The following is a 17556-nucleotide window of genomic DNA, read 5'->3' on the forward strand; positions in this document are numbered from 1 at the left end:
TCTGGGTTCGGGCACCTTTGAACCATCCTTGGCTTGGTGATGACTGTCCTTCTGAGAACTAGCTGATGCTTGTTGTCAGGAGATGAACTCCTGAGACTGGGGCTCTGGAGCTGCCCCTACTTGGGACACACTTTCTGATCTTCAATACCTCAGCTTCCCTATCTGTTAAATGGGGAGAGAAACACTTGTCCCGTCTAACTCAGAAAGTGAAAGTGAAAGTCACTCCATGTGTCTGACTGTTTGTGACCCCATGGACTATATAGTCCATGGAATTCTCCAGGCCAGAATGCTGGAGCGGGTAGCCATTCCCTTCTCCAGGGGATCTTCCCAACCCAGGGATCGAACCCAGGTCTCCCACATTGCAGACTGATTCTTTACCAGCTGAGCCACCAGGAAAGCCCCCAGATAAATACCAGGCCCACCTCCAGGGGATCTGACCTAGGAGTCAAATCTGCATCTCTTACGTCTCCTGCATTGGCAGGTGGGTTCTTTACCATTAGCACCACCTGTTAATCCCCTCTAACTCAGAAGGTTGTCACAAAAACCAACGGTTGAAAACTGGCTCCGCAAATATCACCAACACAGTCTGTTGGGAGGAGCAAGTTAAGTTTATCACTTACCAGGTAAGGAGGAATCTCACTTTGCAAAGTTTCCCCAGGGCCTCTGAAGGGGCAAGGTAAGGTCAGAATTTATCGAGTTGGAAGTGTGGCTTCAGGCAAATCATTCAATGAGGAGACTTGACTGGGACTGGGTAAGAATCATGACACAACTTTCCAGGATTGGGGGAGCAATAAGATGAGGATTTTAAAATAAGCCAAGAATTCAAGGGATTCAAAGAATCTTAGGAGTCAAACTGTCCATTGGCACTTTCCACTGAAGAGTTGATGGGTGTTTCAGCAATTCCTTGTAATGATCAAACCATTTTCCTGGACAGAAGACTCTGGAGAGCACAAAGGCAAAGACAGGGAAAGAGTGAAGTCACCTTAATGCAGACAGAGGGGTCTGGTTCCCAGCTGAATGTCAGTGAAGATACTTTCCATTCCCTAAATCCAAGCATGGGCTAGAAAGAATAAAGGTCCTTGAAAAGTCAATGAATTAATGATGTCAATAAATATGTCATTATAGAGAACAGACTTGTGGTTGCCAAGGGGGAGGGGGAATGGGTGGGGGGGTGCAGTGGGAGTTTGGGTTTAGCAGATACAAACTAGTATATACATGATGGATAAACAACAAAGTCCTACTATATAACCCGGGGAACTATATTCAATATCCCCTGATAATCCATAATGGAAAAGAATATTAAAAGGAATGTATGTATATGTATAACCCAATCTCTTTGTTGTACAGCAGAAATGAACCCAAAATTGTAAACCAAATATACTTTGATTTTTAAAAAGTCTCTAGCTTTCTGGAAAGCACTGTTGGCCAGGTGTGGAGTGAGATGACTTTACTTTGTACAACCCAGAAACACAGTACCTAGAGAGGTAGAATCCTGAGTGCAGGGCCAGGGAGCCTGAGACACGAGGATAAGGAAGCTTGATGTCTGTGCTCTGGTCATCACCCATGCCATTTGATAGGGTCAGGGGATGTGTGGGAAAGTCTGCAACAACAGTGTTTCTGTTTGTGGGGCTCCTTCCACCTGGGGCACCGACCCTCTTTGCCAGACTGATGAAAATGACAGCTCACCAAAGTTCCCTTATGATGCTTTAAATGGGGCTGTAAACCAACTAGCTCTTCCTTCATCTCCATGCTGCTCCTAATCCCCCAGACTGTGGACCACATGCTCCCTCCTCTGGGCTCCTAGCACCTGTATATTGTACATCCTAATACCCCCTGCTCACAAGGCCATCTCCCACATCAGCCTGGGAAGGCCAGGCTGGGACTTTGAATCACTGCCATGTTCCCATGTCCAACCCAAAGCAGGTGCTTAATAAGTTTTCGCTGAATGGATGAGGTGCTTCTCTGTAGGGGATGGTGAATTGCATTTTCCTCAGACCCACTCTCTGAGACTCAGGTTCCTCTCCTCATCCTTATCTGCCAGTGCTGAGATTTGCTGGTGACCTTCAGGAATCCCCCTGTACTTGTGAGAATCTGAAGAAGAAGTGGGCCCAGTCTTCAAAAGCTTTCAGATCCCCTTTCCAGTGGGGACTGGCTGTGGGGATTGCAGGAGACCCCTCTATCTTCCTGTGGCCCCAGCAGGATCCCTCTGGGCTCTGGCAGCTACATGGATTAGCAGGCCAGCTACATCTCTCCCCAGCTTCCTGGACCTAGAGGATGAACCAGTTATTATAGAAACTCAGCAGCATTAGCCAGGCATTCATGACATGCAGGCTTTGGCACCGCTCTGCCGTTTGGATAATGTTTTTCTCCTGTAATCAGCAATTGACAAAGCTCTCTGGCTCCAAACACAATGTCAGAGAAGGCGTGTGGAACAGGTTAGGAAAAAAGTTAGCTCCAGGCCAGGCTCAGTACCTCCCTGACAAGCGGGAGAGGTGCTGATTTCTCTGCGGCTTTTGGACAGACCTTAGTGGGGGCATCAATGGAGGGTCTTTAATTTTCCTACAATCTCTACCAGAATCTCCCCCATGTCATCTCCCCAAACATGATCTAGATAAAAATGTGCACAAATGCTGTTTTTTTCTTTTTTGGTTTTGGCTACGCGGGGTCTTTGTTGTTGCACTCGGGCTTCTCTTATCGTGGGACACGGGCTCTAGAGCTCCCAGGCTCAGTAGTTGCATTTATCAGGCTTTTCTAGTTGCAGCGCTCAGGCTTAGTTGTCCTGTGGCAAGCGGGATCTCCGTTTCTGGACCAGGAATGGAACTTGTGTCCCCTGCATTGGGAGGCAGATTCTTAATAACTGGACAACCAGGGAAATCTCTTCACAAATGCAGTTTCATGGCAAATCTTTGAATCTCTCTTCTACCCCCTTGATGTATTACCCAGGAATTCTGGAGCTTGTATCAGCATCCTCTGTGCCAAACTTCTGCTTCTTGGCTGTTTGTTCAGCCAGGTTAGCAAGGATTCCAAATTGTACATGGTAACATTCCTCTGTGACTGTGAAAATAATTTTTTTTCTGATAAACAATGATCTCACATGACTTCATTGCACAGCTACCCATTTCTTCATTGCCTTTAACATCCATCCCAAATGTTTTCTTCTCTCTTCTCATCTCCTGGGACACACTGCTGCCACAGTGCCAGACCACTAGGCATTTTATTATGTATCATTCACTGCTTTTCCATTATGAGTTGCTTGTGTCTCATGTCACTCCTCCCTGCAGGAAAGCCTCCCCAACTTTACCCTCAGCTTTACACAGACTAAGTTTAACTAAATACAGGCTAATGATACAATTTCCCAACACATAAGGAAACAAGTTATCATGAGTGAGAATCAGCAGAAACTTGAACAGCAGACATAGGTCTCCTAAGATTTCATACTGTGGAGCAATTAGATACAGATCAATAAATAATGGTACATGAAGTTTTAAAAAAGCATTTAAAATGAACAATCAAAAGAAACTTCCAAGAATAACCAGGTGTGTATATATATATATTTTTTGTTTGTTTGTTTGTTTGTTTTTTGCTGCACTGATGCAGGATCTTAGTTCCCCGACCAGAGATAGAACCCATATGCCCTGTATTGGGAGTGAGGAGTATTAACCACTGGACCACCAGGGAAGGCCTGACCAGGTAGGTATATTTTTAAAAGAACCAAATAGAACTTTTAAAAATGAGAATGAATGGATGAAAAGCAGATGATTAGACACAATCAAAGGTAGAATTGATCACAAGAAGGACTGAGTGGAAAAAAGTTAGCTAGTATGCAGCACAGAGAGATGAGGAGAAAAACCATGAGATATTAAGAAACTCAGAAGACTGAATGATAAAGTCTGACACAGGTTTCATTAGAGTTCCACAGCAGGCAATGGGCTTCCCATGTGGCGCTAGAGGTTAAGAACCTGTTTGCCAATGCAGGAGCCACAGGAGATGTGGGTTCAATCCCTGGGTTGGGAAGATCCATCCCCTGGAGAAGGAAATGGCAACTTGCTCCAGTATTCTTGTTTGGGAAATCCCATGGACAGAGGAGCCTGGCAGGCTATAGTCCATAGGATTGCAAAGAGTCAGATACAACTCAGTGACTAAGAACAGTGTTTGAAAAGATAATGGCTGAGAATAATCCAAAACATACACAAATTACAGGGAAAATTCCACATGATGATCTTAAAAGCCGGGAAAAGCATTGAAGAGAAGTCAACAGTCATCAGTGCTAAGAAAGTTCAGCAAAACTAGGAACAGGAGGAAAATTCCTTAATCTGAGTGAATTCGTTTTTTAGAGCATCCTTTAAAAGCACCACAGACAAGGGGACTCATGACAGAAAAACTCTTTCTCACAGTTCTGGAGGCTAGAAATCTGAGATCAAGGTATAAGCAGGCGGTTCCTGCCTAGAGCTCTGCTAGAATCTGCTCCAGACCTCTTTCCTTATAGATGGCCATTCTCCTGTGTCTCTTCAGACTGTCTTCCCTCTATGTGTTTAAGTTTCCCCTTTTTACAAGGATACCATTTATACTGGATTATTCCCCATCCTGCCCCTGCCCCTGGCCAGTGACTTCATTTTAGCTTAATTATCTCCATAAAGATTCTGTCTTCAAAACCAGTCACATTCTGAGGTCCTGGAGGTTAGTAACTGAACATTTGAATTTGGAGGGGAAGCATAATTCAACCCATAACATAAACTAGGAAACTCTTTCATCTGAGAAACCATCCTTCTCTAAAAAAAAAAAAAAAAGCTTTTTATTTTGTATTGGAGTATAACTGATTAATGGGCTTCCCTGGAGACTCCCGTTCAATTCCTGGGTTGGGAAGTTCCCCTGGAGAAGGTATAGGCTACCCACTCCAGTATTCTTGCATGGAGAATCCCCATGGGCAGAGGAGCCTGCTGGGCTGTAGCCATGTGGTCGCAAAGACTTGGACATGACTGAGCGACTAAACACAGAACAGCACATAGCTGATTTAGAATGTTGTGGCAGTTGCAGGTGAACAGCAAAGGGCCTCAGCCATGCACATGCAGGTATCCATTCTCCCCCAGACTCTCCTCCCATCCAGGCTGCCACTTAATATTAAGCAGACCTGTGCTATACCATAGGTCATTGTTGGTTATCTGTTTTAAATGTAGCAGTGTATACATGTTGATCCCAAACTCTCTAACTATCCCTTCCCAGCTTCATCCCCCCGCAACCACAAGTTCATTCTCTAAGTCTTTGAGTCTGTGAGAAACCATCCTTTTAAGTTGGGAAAGCAACTGGGATCCTCATCATTACTGTCTTATTTAATATGAAATGGTTGCTCTTTGCTAATGCAGACCAGCCTGGTGTGCTGCAGTCCATGGGGTCACAAAGAATTGGACATGACTTAGTGACTAGACAAAGCTAATGCAGCAAGACAAGAAAAATAAATAAAATGCAGAATTAGAAACCAATGTCATTCCATCAGCAGATGAATGGATAAGAAAGCTATGGTACATATACACAATGGAGTATTACTCAGCCATTAAAAAGAATACATTTGAATCAGTTCTAATGAGGTGGATGAAACTGGAGCCTATTATACAGAGTGAAGTAAGCCAGAAGGAAAAACACCAATACAGTATACTAACGCATATATATGGAATTTAGAAAGATGGTAACAATAACCCGGTGTACGAGACAGCAAAAGAGACACTGATGTATAGAACAGTCTTATGGACTCTGTGGGAGAGGGAGAGGGTGGGAAGATTTGGGAGAATGGTATTGAAACATGTAAAATATCATATAAGAAACAAGTTGCCAGTCCAGGTTCGATGCACGATACTGGATGCTTGGGGCTAGTGCACTGGGACGACCCAGAGGATGGTATGGGGGGGGAGGAGGAAGAGAGTTCAGGATGGGGAACACATGTATACCTGTGGCAGATTCATTTTGATATTTGGCAAAACTAATACAATTATGTAAAGTTTAAAAATAAAATAAAATTTAAAAAATAATTAAAAAAAAAAAAGAAACCACTGTCATCATTTGAAGATGATATTTGGATATGTGCTATCCAAAACAAATATAAGGCATATATATAAGCAAAAAATTTTGGTAACCACAATAAACAAAGTAAAAAAGAAAGTAAAATTAATTTTAATACCATATTTTATTCAGCCCTCTATATTCAAAATGATATTTCAATATGTAACTAATATAAAGGCTTATCCGTGAGATATTTTCACTTTTTCTTTGAAATCTAGTGTATATGTTTAACATGCATAACTCACTTAACCCATATTTCTTGGTGCTTGGTGGGGGACTACGATCCCACATGAAGTACTCTACTGCCAAAAAAAAAAAAATTAAATGAAAGCTGGATCTAGGTCTGTCCTTTCACAGGAAATACAAGAGAAAGCCATTCAGTCATGTCTGACTCTTTGTGACCCCATGGACTACACAGTCCATGGAATTCTCCAGGCCAGAATACTGGAGTGGGTAGCCATTCTCTCCTCCAGGAGATCTTCCCAAGCCAGGGATAGAACCCAGGTCTTCCATATTGCTGGTTCTTTACTAGCTGAGCTACCAGGGAAGCCCACAGGATACAGAGGAACAAGTTAAATACACCATAAGAAAGCAAGCCACATTCTCCATAGGACAAATGACCTGGTTTCTAAAGCAAATCACAGTTGTAAAACAAAAAAGAGGAAAACAGAAGGAAGGAGTGGTTGGCAGAGGAAAACAGAGACTTAAAGGACCTGACATCCTGCCATAATGTGACTTCAGATTCAAACAAATTAAATGTAAAAAACACTTGATAAAAATCAGAGAAATGTACATGTGGACCAGGTATAGATGACATTAAGGAATTATTGTAAATTTTGTTCATTGTGAGGATGGCATGGTCATTCTGGCAGCTGAATAATACCCCCCAAAGATACGCCCATAACCTAATCCAGATCCAAGAGTATTTACCTTCCATGGCAAAAGGCACTTTGGTAATGTGATGAATTTAAGGACCTTGAGATGGGGTGGTCACCTTGGATGACCTGGGTGGGCCGAAGGCAATTATCAGGATCTTTAAAACAAGGGAGGCAGGAAGGTCTAAAGCAGAGAAATGTGATATAGAGGCTGAAGTGATGTAGGGCTGTAAGCCAGAGACTGTACGAGGCGTTAGATGCTGGAAAAGGCAAGGACGATGGTTCACTCCCAGAAGCTCCAGAAGGAATATGGCCCTGCCTACACCTTGATTTTAGACCCATTCTGGATTCTTGACCTCCAGAACTATAAGATTATAGTGTGTATAGTTTTAAGTCACTAAAATTGGTGGTAATTTGTTAAAACGGCAATAAGACATTTAAAATATATATATATATATATTGATTGATTGATTTTGGCTGTGCTGGTTCTTCCTTACTGCATGGGCTTTCTCTAGCTGTAGGGAGTGGGGACTACTCTCTAGTTGCAGTGCATGGGCGTCTCACTGCAGCGGCTTCTCTTACTGCAGAGCACAGGGCCTAGGGCACACTGGCTTCAGTAGTCGCAGCACGTGGGCTGTAGAGCATGGGCTCAGTAGTTGTGCACGGGCTTATTTGCTCCAAGAAACGTGAGATCTCCCCAGATTAGCAATCAAACCTGGGTCCCCTGCATTGGCAGGTTGATTCTTTATCACTGAACCACCAGGGAAGCCTGAAATAGGACATTAATACAGCCTTTTTTTTTTTTTTTTTAAGGCCTTGTCACTTAGAGATGTAATGAAGCATTTGAGGGTGGAATGACACAGGATTTACTTTAAATATCCCCCAAAGAAAAAAAAAGTACATGTGGTAGGAGCTAAAACAAAGTTGGGAAAAACATTGATAATAGCTGAAGCTGAATGATGAGTTTGAGGAAGCTTGAAAAGTGAAAGTGAAAGGCGCTCAGTCATGTCTGACTCTTTGTGACCCCATGGACTGTGTAGTCCATGGAATTCTCTAGGCCAGAATACTGGAGTACGTAGCCTTTCCCTTCTCCAGGGGATCTTCCCAATCCAGGGATCGAAAACAGGTCTCTCACATTGCAGGCGGATACTATATCAGCTGAGCCACAAGGGAAGCCCAAGAATACTGGAGGGCCTATCCCTTCTCCAGCGGATCTTCCTGACCCAGGTATCGAACTGGGGTCTCCTGCATTGCAGGCAGATTCTTTACCAACTGAGCTATGAGGGAAGGCCTTGGTATACCATTATCTCTACTTTTATGCATGGCTGAATGTTTCTAGAACAAAATATTTCAAAATGTGTCAGAGTCTCCATGCAGAGGACCCAGGTTCCAGGTGTAGCCAACACATAGTTTTATATGAGAAAAATGAAGTGAATAAAGCTGGAAAAAAAAACAAAAAAACCCAAAACATTGTGTCAACGGTGTGACCCTGGATTCTACCCCCAGACCCCTTCTGGGCTATGCTGTGCTGTGCTCAGTTGTGTCTGACTCTTTGCGACCCCATGGACTGTAGCCTGCCAGGCTCCTCATTCCATGGAATTTTCCAGGCAAGAATATTGGAGTGGATTGCCATATCCTTCTCCAGGGGATCTTCCCAACCTAGGGATCAAAACTGGGTCTCCAGCTTCTCCTGCATTGGTAGGCAGGTTCTTTACCACTGAGCTACCTGTGAAGCCCTGAACCTGTCAAAACCCTGGTGGTCTCCTTTGCTTCCCAATTTTATATCTCAACCCAGACCCTCCTGTGAGTTCCAGATGCACATTCAACTGCCAGCTTGCTTCACCCTTGGGGCCAAGGAACGTTCAGACTCAGCATGTTCACAGAGTGATTGCCAGGATCTACCATAATGTGAACAAAGCTAGGTGGATAACAGGGTTTGTAGCATGCTAGCAATGGCACCCCACTCCAGCACTCTTGCCTGGAAAATTCCATGGACAGAGGAGCCTGGTAGGCTGCAGTCCATGGGGTCACTAGGAGTCGGACACAACTGAGCGACTTCACTTTCACTTTTCACTCTCATGCATTGGAGAAGGAAATGGCAATCCACTCCAGTGTTCTTGCCTGGAGAATCCCAGGGACCGGGAGCCTGGTGGGCTGCAGTCCATGGGGTTGCTAAGAGTCGGACATGACTGAAGCGACTCAGCAGCAGCAGCTTTTAAGCCTAAGAGATGGCGGCCAGATGTGAATACACAAAGTGAATACACATGTATGTATCTGTGTTTATTTATGTATTTAAGGAGAAATCAGACATGGTCCCAGAAGTATTACTCTTAACTTACCTTACTCTCCCTTCTCCCTTCTTCTGCTTACTTGGATCACCCCAGGTTCTTGCTGCTGCTTTGTCTTTGGGGGACCATGTCTTTCCCATCTTGGAAGATGGAGCTCCCATCTCCCAAGTTGCTCAGGTCACAACCTTGAGGTCAAGGTCAAACTTTAACTTTTCTCTTACACCCAGATCCAATTCATCAGCAATTCCTGTTAGCTCTGCCTTCTAAAAAATAAGAAAAAAGGAATCTACCTGCCAATACAGGAGACACAGGTTCTATCCCTGGTCCAGGAAGATTCCACATGCTGCCAATGCAGAGCAACTAAGCCCATGCTCCATAACTACCACTCAATGGACATGAATTTGAGCAAACTCCAGGAGACAGTGAAGGACAGAGGAGCCTGTCGTGCTGTAGTCCATAGGATTGCAAAGAGTTGGACTTGACTTAATGACTGAAGACACACACTGCCTTCTAAATACACATAAGCTGGGTCTCCACCTTCACGCTCTCGATCCCCACAGTGTTACGACCCACAAGCTAGGTGGACTTCTTGGTGGGGCCCTGGAGGGTCTGCTCTGGCCCTTGGCTTTTCTTCTTTTCTGGAGAAAGATTTGTTTGAAGATGAGTTTTCTTGCTCTGCAGGGTTGGCTCTGGGCTCCAGCGGTGAATAAAGCAATGGCATTTTCTTCAGTCTACTTTTGCTTTGCCTTCCCCAGTGTAGTGTTGAGGACCAGCCAGGGCAAGTTTCCAAAAATTCCTTTGATTATTTTGAAAAAGCCTTACACAATTTCACCAGAGGGACACCAGAAATCAAATGCACAGTCAGCATAGGGATGTGCTGAATAGAAAGTTCAAATTCAGTGAATAGGGTGGTTTTTGTCAATTAACTAGTAAGGGGCCTTCAAGGCTCCCTCATAGCTCAGTTGGTAAAGAATCCACCTGCAATGCAGGAGACCCTGGGCCGATTCCTAGGTTGGGAAGATCTCCTGGAAGAGGGATAGGCTACCCACTCCAGTATTCTTGGGCTTTCCTTGTGGTTCAGCTGGTAAAGAATCTGCCTTCAATGTGGGAGAACCTGGGTTTGGTCCCTGAGTTGGGAAGATCCCCTGGAGAAGTGAAAGGCTACCCACTCCAGTATTTTGGCCTGGAAAATTCCATGGACTACACAATCCATGGGGTCACAAAGAGTCAGACACAACTGAGTAACTTTCACTTTCAAGGGGTCTCCAAAGACTGTAATGTCTTTGCTGGTCCTGGGGAGCCCCCAGATGATCCACCCAAATGCAGGGATCTAGGGTGAGTCTAAGCTCTGGGGATGGGCAACTGGGTTAGCGGTGACTCCCAGGTCACCCCGGGCTCCTACTGGACAATTTGAGAAATTTGCTGTTGTAATCGCTAAGGTTGGGCTGATTGAAAGTGATACAAAGGTGCAGGGTGACTAAGGTTTCATTAAGATTCTTGCTATTTTCAATGAGTATTTTAAAGACATAATTTATTACATGGGGGACTCCTGAGAAATCACTCCCATGTTATTCTTATTAGTTGCTCTGTGTGTGTTCTAAAAATGCAGATAACTTACCCTCAGGTTTATTTCTTTAATAAGTTCATATTGCCAAGCTTCTAAAGACCCAAGGGTCAGTAATGCCAGGTGCCATCCCTTCTTGGGTAAATCGCCTTCCACAAGAGACACAGCTGCTGTACTTGTTACCTACCCTGGTAGGGAGATGCAGTGTTGGGAAGACTGCAAAGCCTTAGCTCTTCAAGAGGGAGAAGTTCCTAAGCAAAGGTTTTGGAGTCTGAATTGTGTCCTATTGTCTTAAACTGGGATCTTTCAGTTTGCAGAAGGTGGCGCTTGAGGTAGAAAACCCACCTGCAAATTCAGGGGACGCTGGAGATGTGGTTTGATCCCTGGGTCAGGAAGATCCCCTGGAGGAGGAAATGGCAACCCACCCCAGGATTCTTGTTGGGAAATCCCATGGACAGAGGAGCCTGGTCCATGGGGTCGCAAAGAATCAGATACGATTGAGCACGCATACACAAAACACGACTTAGACTGGGTTCCCTTGAAACACTGCAGCCGTTGCCTGGGGAGTCTCTGGGGAGATATGCCCAAGGCAGTGAGGAGGGCAGGACTGGGCACAGGGAGATGGCAAGTCCATCTCCTGCAACTGAGGCCCATCCTACCTGAAAACTCTGGTCCCAAATCGAGGCAAGAGGGCTGTGCCTTTGCACCCCTGCATCACCAGTGGGGGATTTACCTGCCATGAAGGGGGGATCTGTCTATATTATCCACTACACCTGGCTGTCACTGGCTGACCGGGCTGCCACTGACACATTTATATCACCTGAGAAAGCTACTGAATCCCTCCAAGCCTCAGTTTGCTCATCTGTAAAATGGATTAAAAGATACCCTATCTTGTCTTAAGGATTAGAGATATAAAGCTCCTAGCACAGTGCTAGTGTGGCTAATGATATGTAAAATATGCACTGAATTACCATGACTTAGTACAAAATATCTCATAAATTTTCACATAAATTACCTGCTGAAATGACAATATTTTGGATATACTGGATATGTACTGGATATACTGGATTAAATAAAATGTATCAGTCAAAGAGTCACACACGAATGAGTGACTGAGCTGACTGATTAGTCAAATTAATCCCACCATTTCTTTAAAAAATTTTTTAATTAAATTGATTAATTTGTTTTTGACTGTGCTGGTTCTTCATTACTGCAGGTGGGCTTTCTCTAGTTGTAGCCAATGGGGGTTACTCTCTAGTTGCAAGAAGTGTGCAGGCTTCTCTTGTTGTGGAGCATAGGCTCTAGGTGCCCAGGCTTAGTAGTTTTCGAACGTGGGCTTTAGTTGCCCCACAGCACGCGGAATCCTCCTGGACTGGGGACCAAACCTGTGTTCCCTGCATTGGCAGGTGGATCTTTACCCACTGGACCACCAGGGAAGTCCTCTTTTTACTTTTTATAATGGTGGCTACTGGAGAATTAAAATTACATATGGGAGGCTCATTAGATTAATACCCCCTATTTATACTTAGGTAGGAAAGACTATAGTTCAGCTCCTGGACAATGTCCTTGGCAATTCCATCATTTCATCAATGACATACTAGTTAACAAATCATCTAGTGTTGACTGGAGATAAAGAGAGCCAGTGTGAGCTTTTGATGAGTCTTTTATTATTTTTTGAAGTGAATTAATTTTATTTAATTGCATTAATTTGAAGGCAAAAAAAAATCATACCTACATTGGTCTTTCACAGTAATGAGTAATAACACTATGTTATTATTGGGAGATTAGAACTGACATATACACACTACTACATATAAAATAAATAATAACGACCTACTGTTTAACACAGGGAATTCGACTCAATACTTTGCAATGGGAAAAGTATCTAAAAAATAGAGTGGATATCTGTGTATGAATAACTGATTCACTTAGGTGTACACCTGAAACTAACCCAACAGTGTAAATCAGCCATACTCCAATCAAATTTTTTAAAAAACCATTACCCCAATACTGGATTCAACTCTTGGTGGGTGTTGAGCTAAAAGACACAGCCAAGCCAAAGACTGGGAGGAGGGAGGGTTTATTACTTGTAGCAGGTAAAGGAGGACATGGAGCATCCTTCCCAAAGCAGTGTCTCTGATGAGTCTTTTGAGTGTAGGTTCTAACTATCTCTGGAATTTTTGTGTTTCTAACTTAGCTGAACTGGTTGCCTGTAATTCACATGTTACAGATAGATTGTGCTGAAGGATTTTAAGGTAGATTGCAGGGCACTTCCCTGGTGGCTCAGACAGTAAAGAAACTGCCTGCTGTGCAGGAGACTCTGGATCAATCCCTGGGTCGGGAAGATCCTCTAGAGAAGAGAATGGTTACACTCTCCAGGATTCTTGCCTGGAGAATTCCATGGACAGGAGCCTGCTGGGCTGTAGTCCATGGGGTCACAAAGAGTTGGACATGACTGAGCGACTAATACTTTCACTTTCCCTGGTGGTCCAGTGGCTAAGACTCTGCACTCCCAATGCAGAGGGCCTGGGTTCGATCTCTGGTCAGGGAACTAGATCCTACACACTGCAACGAAAGATCCAGAATTCTGAAACTGAGACTCAGCGTTCCCTTGTGGCTCGGACGGTAAAGAATCCACCTGCAATGCAGGAGACCCGGCTGTGATTCCTGAGTCAGGAAGATCCCCTGGAGGAGGAAATGGCGACCTAATCCAGTATTCTTGCCTGGGAAATGGCATTGACAAAGGAGCCTGGGGTCGCAAAGAGTTGGACATGACTGAGCAACTAACACACAACAACACAGCAAGACCCGGGGCAGTCAAATAAATAAAAAAATAGGTTACAAGCATTATCCCCTCTTTTCAAGCCCTTTGCTCTTGAGACCACAGTGTTATAGCTCCAACTGAGTCTGACAGATATGCTTGTAATCACATTCAGAACATTCTGTTTAAGGAAACAGGAAATTAAACGCTCAGTTTTAGAAAGCACTTCATCCAAAATGTTTAACGTAGTTATCCCGGGAGCTTAAAGGAAACTTGCATTTCTGCCAAGCAGCTCCTGCTCCACTGATGTTAGAATCGAGACTATTTCACTGTACGGAGCACCTAACACTCCCTCCCACTGTTTTCTCCTTATAAAGAAAACATGACGAATTAGTGACCTGAAAGATCTGAATAAAAATCACATGAGGAAATCATTGTTTAGACAGTTCTTTTCAGCTTAATTAATTCACTTTGGCTGTCCAAATTCATTCTAGGTCTGCAGGCAATTTTCAAGTAAAATGTTACGACAAAGTTCATACCAAAGATCTGGGACAAGGATGGGTGTTTGCTGAGCTGTCAGCTCAAGCTAAACAAATGCCAATAGAGAATCCTTAGGCAAATTAACTTCCCCCTGAATGGGTTCTTTTATGTCATCCATCTGCATTCATTCTCGTGGGTACTTTCAGATGGGGCTAGCAAGTTAGATACACACGAATGATGGAAAATTTTTTTTTTTAAAAAATCAATGGGTCAATTTAAGAAAAGTTGATCCTGGTCTAAATAAGATTCTTTCTTTTTCTATCTATTTCAAGGACTCTAAAAATCTATTTCAATTTCCTCTCTCAATTTGCAAAGAGCCTGAATATTTTTTGTTCTTCAAAATGTTAAATGGAGAGCGAGTGATAAATTGGGAGTTTGGGGTTGACACATATGAATTACTGTATATAAAATAGATAATTAATAAGGACCTGTTGTATAGCACAGGGAACTCTACTCAATACTCTGAAATGGCTTACATGGGAAAATAATCTAAAAAAGAGTGGATATATGCATTTGTATGATAGATTCACTTTGCTGTACACCTGAAACTAACAGAATATTGTAAACCAGTTCTACTCCATTAAAAATTTTATAAAAAGTTCCATATGATTTAGCAATTCCACTCCTAACGTATATATCGAAAAGAATTGAAATCAAGCACTCAAGCAAATACTTCAACACAAATGTTCAAAACAGTGCCATTGTTGCTGTTTTGTTGTCAAGTCATGTCCGACTATTTGTGACCCCATGGACTGTAGCTTGTCAGGCTTCTCTGTCCATGGGATTCTCTAGGCAAGAATACTGGAATGGGCTGCCATTTCCTTCTCTAGGGGAATCTTCCCGACCCGAGAATCCAACCCACGTCTCCTGCATTGGCAAGCGGATTCTTTATTGTTGAGCCTCCAGGGAAGCACAGCAGCACCATCAATAACAGGCAAATGGTAGAAAGACCAGAAATGTCCATCAACAGATAAATGGATAAATAAAATGGACTATGACTCATGCATAAAAAGAAATGGAATACAATGCTACAAATGGATGGACCTCAAAAAAGTGTGCTAAGTGAAAGAAGCCAGACATAAAAGTCACATACAGTATGATTCCATTTATATGAAATATCCAGAATGGGTAATCAACATAGAAACAGAAAGCAGAGTGGTGGTTGCAGGGGCTGGAGAAAGGATGGAATGGGGAGCGACACAGACAGGAGTTTCTATGGGGGTTATAAAAATATTTTGGGACTAGACCAAGGTGGGGGATTGCACGTCACTGTTAACATACTCGGAGAAGGTGATGGCACCCCACTCCAGTGCTCTTGCCTGGAAAATCCTGTGGACGGAGGAGCCTGGTGGGCTGCAGTCCACGGAGTCGCTCAGAGTTGGACAGGACTGAGCTACTTCACTTTCACTTTTCACCTTCATGCATTGGAGAAGGAAATGGCAACCCACTCCAGTGTTCTTGCCTGGAGAATCCCAGGGATGGGGGAGCCTGGTGGGCTGCCGTCTATAGAGTCACACACGACTGAAGTGACTTAGCAGCAGCAGCAGTGAACATACTACATGCCACTGAACGGTACTGTTTAAGTAGACTAATTTATATTATGCAAATTACACCTCAATTTTTAAAAATCTGTCACCTTTTCTGTAATCACATATTTGACTGTCTGGGAAATGGAATTTTCTGAAAATCCAAACCACCTTTTCTGAGCATCAGTCATTAATAGGTCTCCTGGTCCAACCTGGACTCTTAGACATCAGAGCAGCGAGACACAAACTCATCCCTGTTTCATTGTGGGTCCTTTAATCCCTCCACTGATCAGCTGTTTGCAGTTACCCTGGCTCTTGTATAAAGCTTTTAAAATTCTGCACGGTGTTTTTTTGACCACTGGATGTCATGAGCGCACAACGTATGCTTCAGCTAGAAAAACTGCATGCTTAAGGGAACACGGCTTCACCCACCATGGCAGCAGGTCTCTGTATGGCCGTGGAGAGGGCACCAGTAAAGTAATCAGGTTATGAGCTCTTGAAAAGTTTGTTTCTGCAAGCACGACTGAGAAGTAAACAAAATACAGGCGATTGAAGATAAGCAAAAACACAGCACTGGCTTCCTCTTTGTTTTTTTCCAGCATATTTCAGTGGATTAGCTGTTATGGGAGGAAAATCAAAGTCTAACGTAAAATACTCTTAGGGCCACTTCTCAAGTACTTTGATCAAGAAAGGTGAGTGACCTGAAACTGTTTGGCCTCAGATGGTACAGAGCTCGGCTCAACCAGCAAATTAAAATGAGGATAAGTAGATGCCAGTTGTCACTATCTTATTTCCCATTGACTGGTCTTTTAATTGGGTTTCCCAGGTGACACAATGGTAAAGAATCCGCCTGCCAATGCAGGAGATGTGAGTTCAATTCCTGGGTTGGGAAGATTCCCCTGGAGTAGGAAATGGCAACCTACTTCAGTATTCTTGCCTGAAAAATTCCATGGACAGAGGAGCCTGGCGGGCTACAGTCCATGGGGTCATAAAGAGTCTGATACAACTGAGTATGCTTTCACATAGGTCTTTTAATTTCACTAGACAGTAACTTGTAAATTGTCCCGAATACAGTTGATCCTACTTCAGAATCATGTGATTATGGGATTTTTGGCTATGTCCAGTCTTGGAACCAGTACTTCCTCACTGATAAATGTACTCCTGATGTCCTCTCTAAGCCGGGGCAGCTGAGAGAGGCCTGAATGTGCAAATCAGCCCCTTTAGTTATTCCTCTTGGCTATGGGAAATCGCCTGTTAATGACATCATTAACATTCTTTTAATTAGGAAGAAAGGTCAATGAACAAAGGAGGAAATAAACTGGGGCTCCAGAGAAGTTAAATCTAATACTTCTGAGGACATCAGGGTCATTTATCCCCTCAGTAGGTTTGTCTGCAAGTTACAAGGATTTTAATGGTTTGTGAAAACCTATTCATGTTCACGAAGGTGGAACTGTTGAGATGTGGGCTTAGAGAAATTGGAGCCAAGGCGTTGGGAAAAAAGAAACTATCCACAAACTTAGATAAGACTTCTCAAAATATATATTTTTATTTCTACGAGGTATTCAACAATAGACATGTTAAAGCAGCAGCCCAACATCTGAGCAAACCCAGGAGTGAAGAGGAAGATGCTTTGACTTTGAGAATTCACCCTAATTCTCCCCATCCTTAACACTAATGATTTCCAGCATGGAAAAAAGAGCAGACTCGGAATGTAAAAAGAAGATTTGGTCATTCTTCAGAACTATCGTACAGGAAGAAATATTGGTGGGTGTTTTGGGATGGACAGTGAAAGCCTCTCTTAAGAGATGGACCTTGAGCAGTGACCTGAATGGGATGGAGGAGGACCCATGTGAGTATCTGGAGGAAGAGCATCTCAGGCGGGAGAACAGCAGGTGCAAAGGCCCTATGGTGAGAGCTCATTTAGTAGGTTTAAGGAACAGCAAGAGGCAGA

The 17556-nt window shown here is 43.5% G+C and overlaps 1 non-coding gene across 1 annotated transcript; it reads left to right on the top strand.

Annotated features, from left to right (window-relative positions):
- The first annotated feature begins 13256 nt into the window (after positions 1-13256).
- On the top strand, positions 13257-13329 carry TRNAG-CCC (transfer RNA glycine (anticodon CCC)). Its single transcript has one exon. It is a non-coding gene; the product is annotated as a tRNA-Gly (tRNA).
- Positions 13330-17556: the final 4227 nt, after the last annotated feature.

The sequence above is a fragment of the Bos mutus genome, chromosome 16, assembly GCF_027580195.1.
Source record: "Bos mutus isolate GX-2022 chromosome 16, NWIPB_WYAK_1.1, whole genome shotgun sequence".
In the NCBI taxonomy this organism is placed as follows: domain Eukaryota; kingdom Metazoa; phylum Chordata; class Mammalia; order Artiodactyla; family Bovidae; genus Bos; species Bos mutus.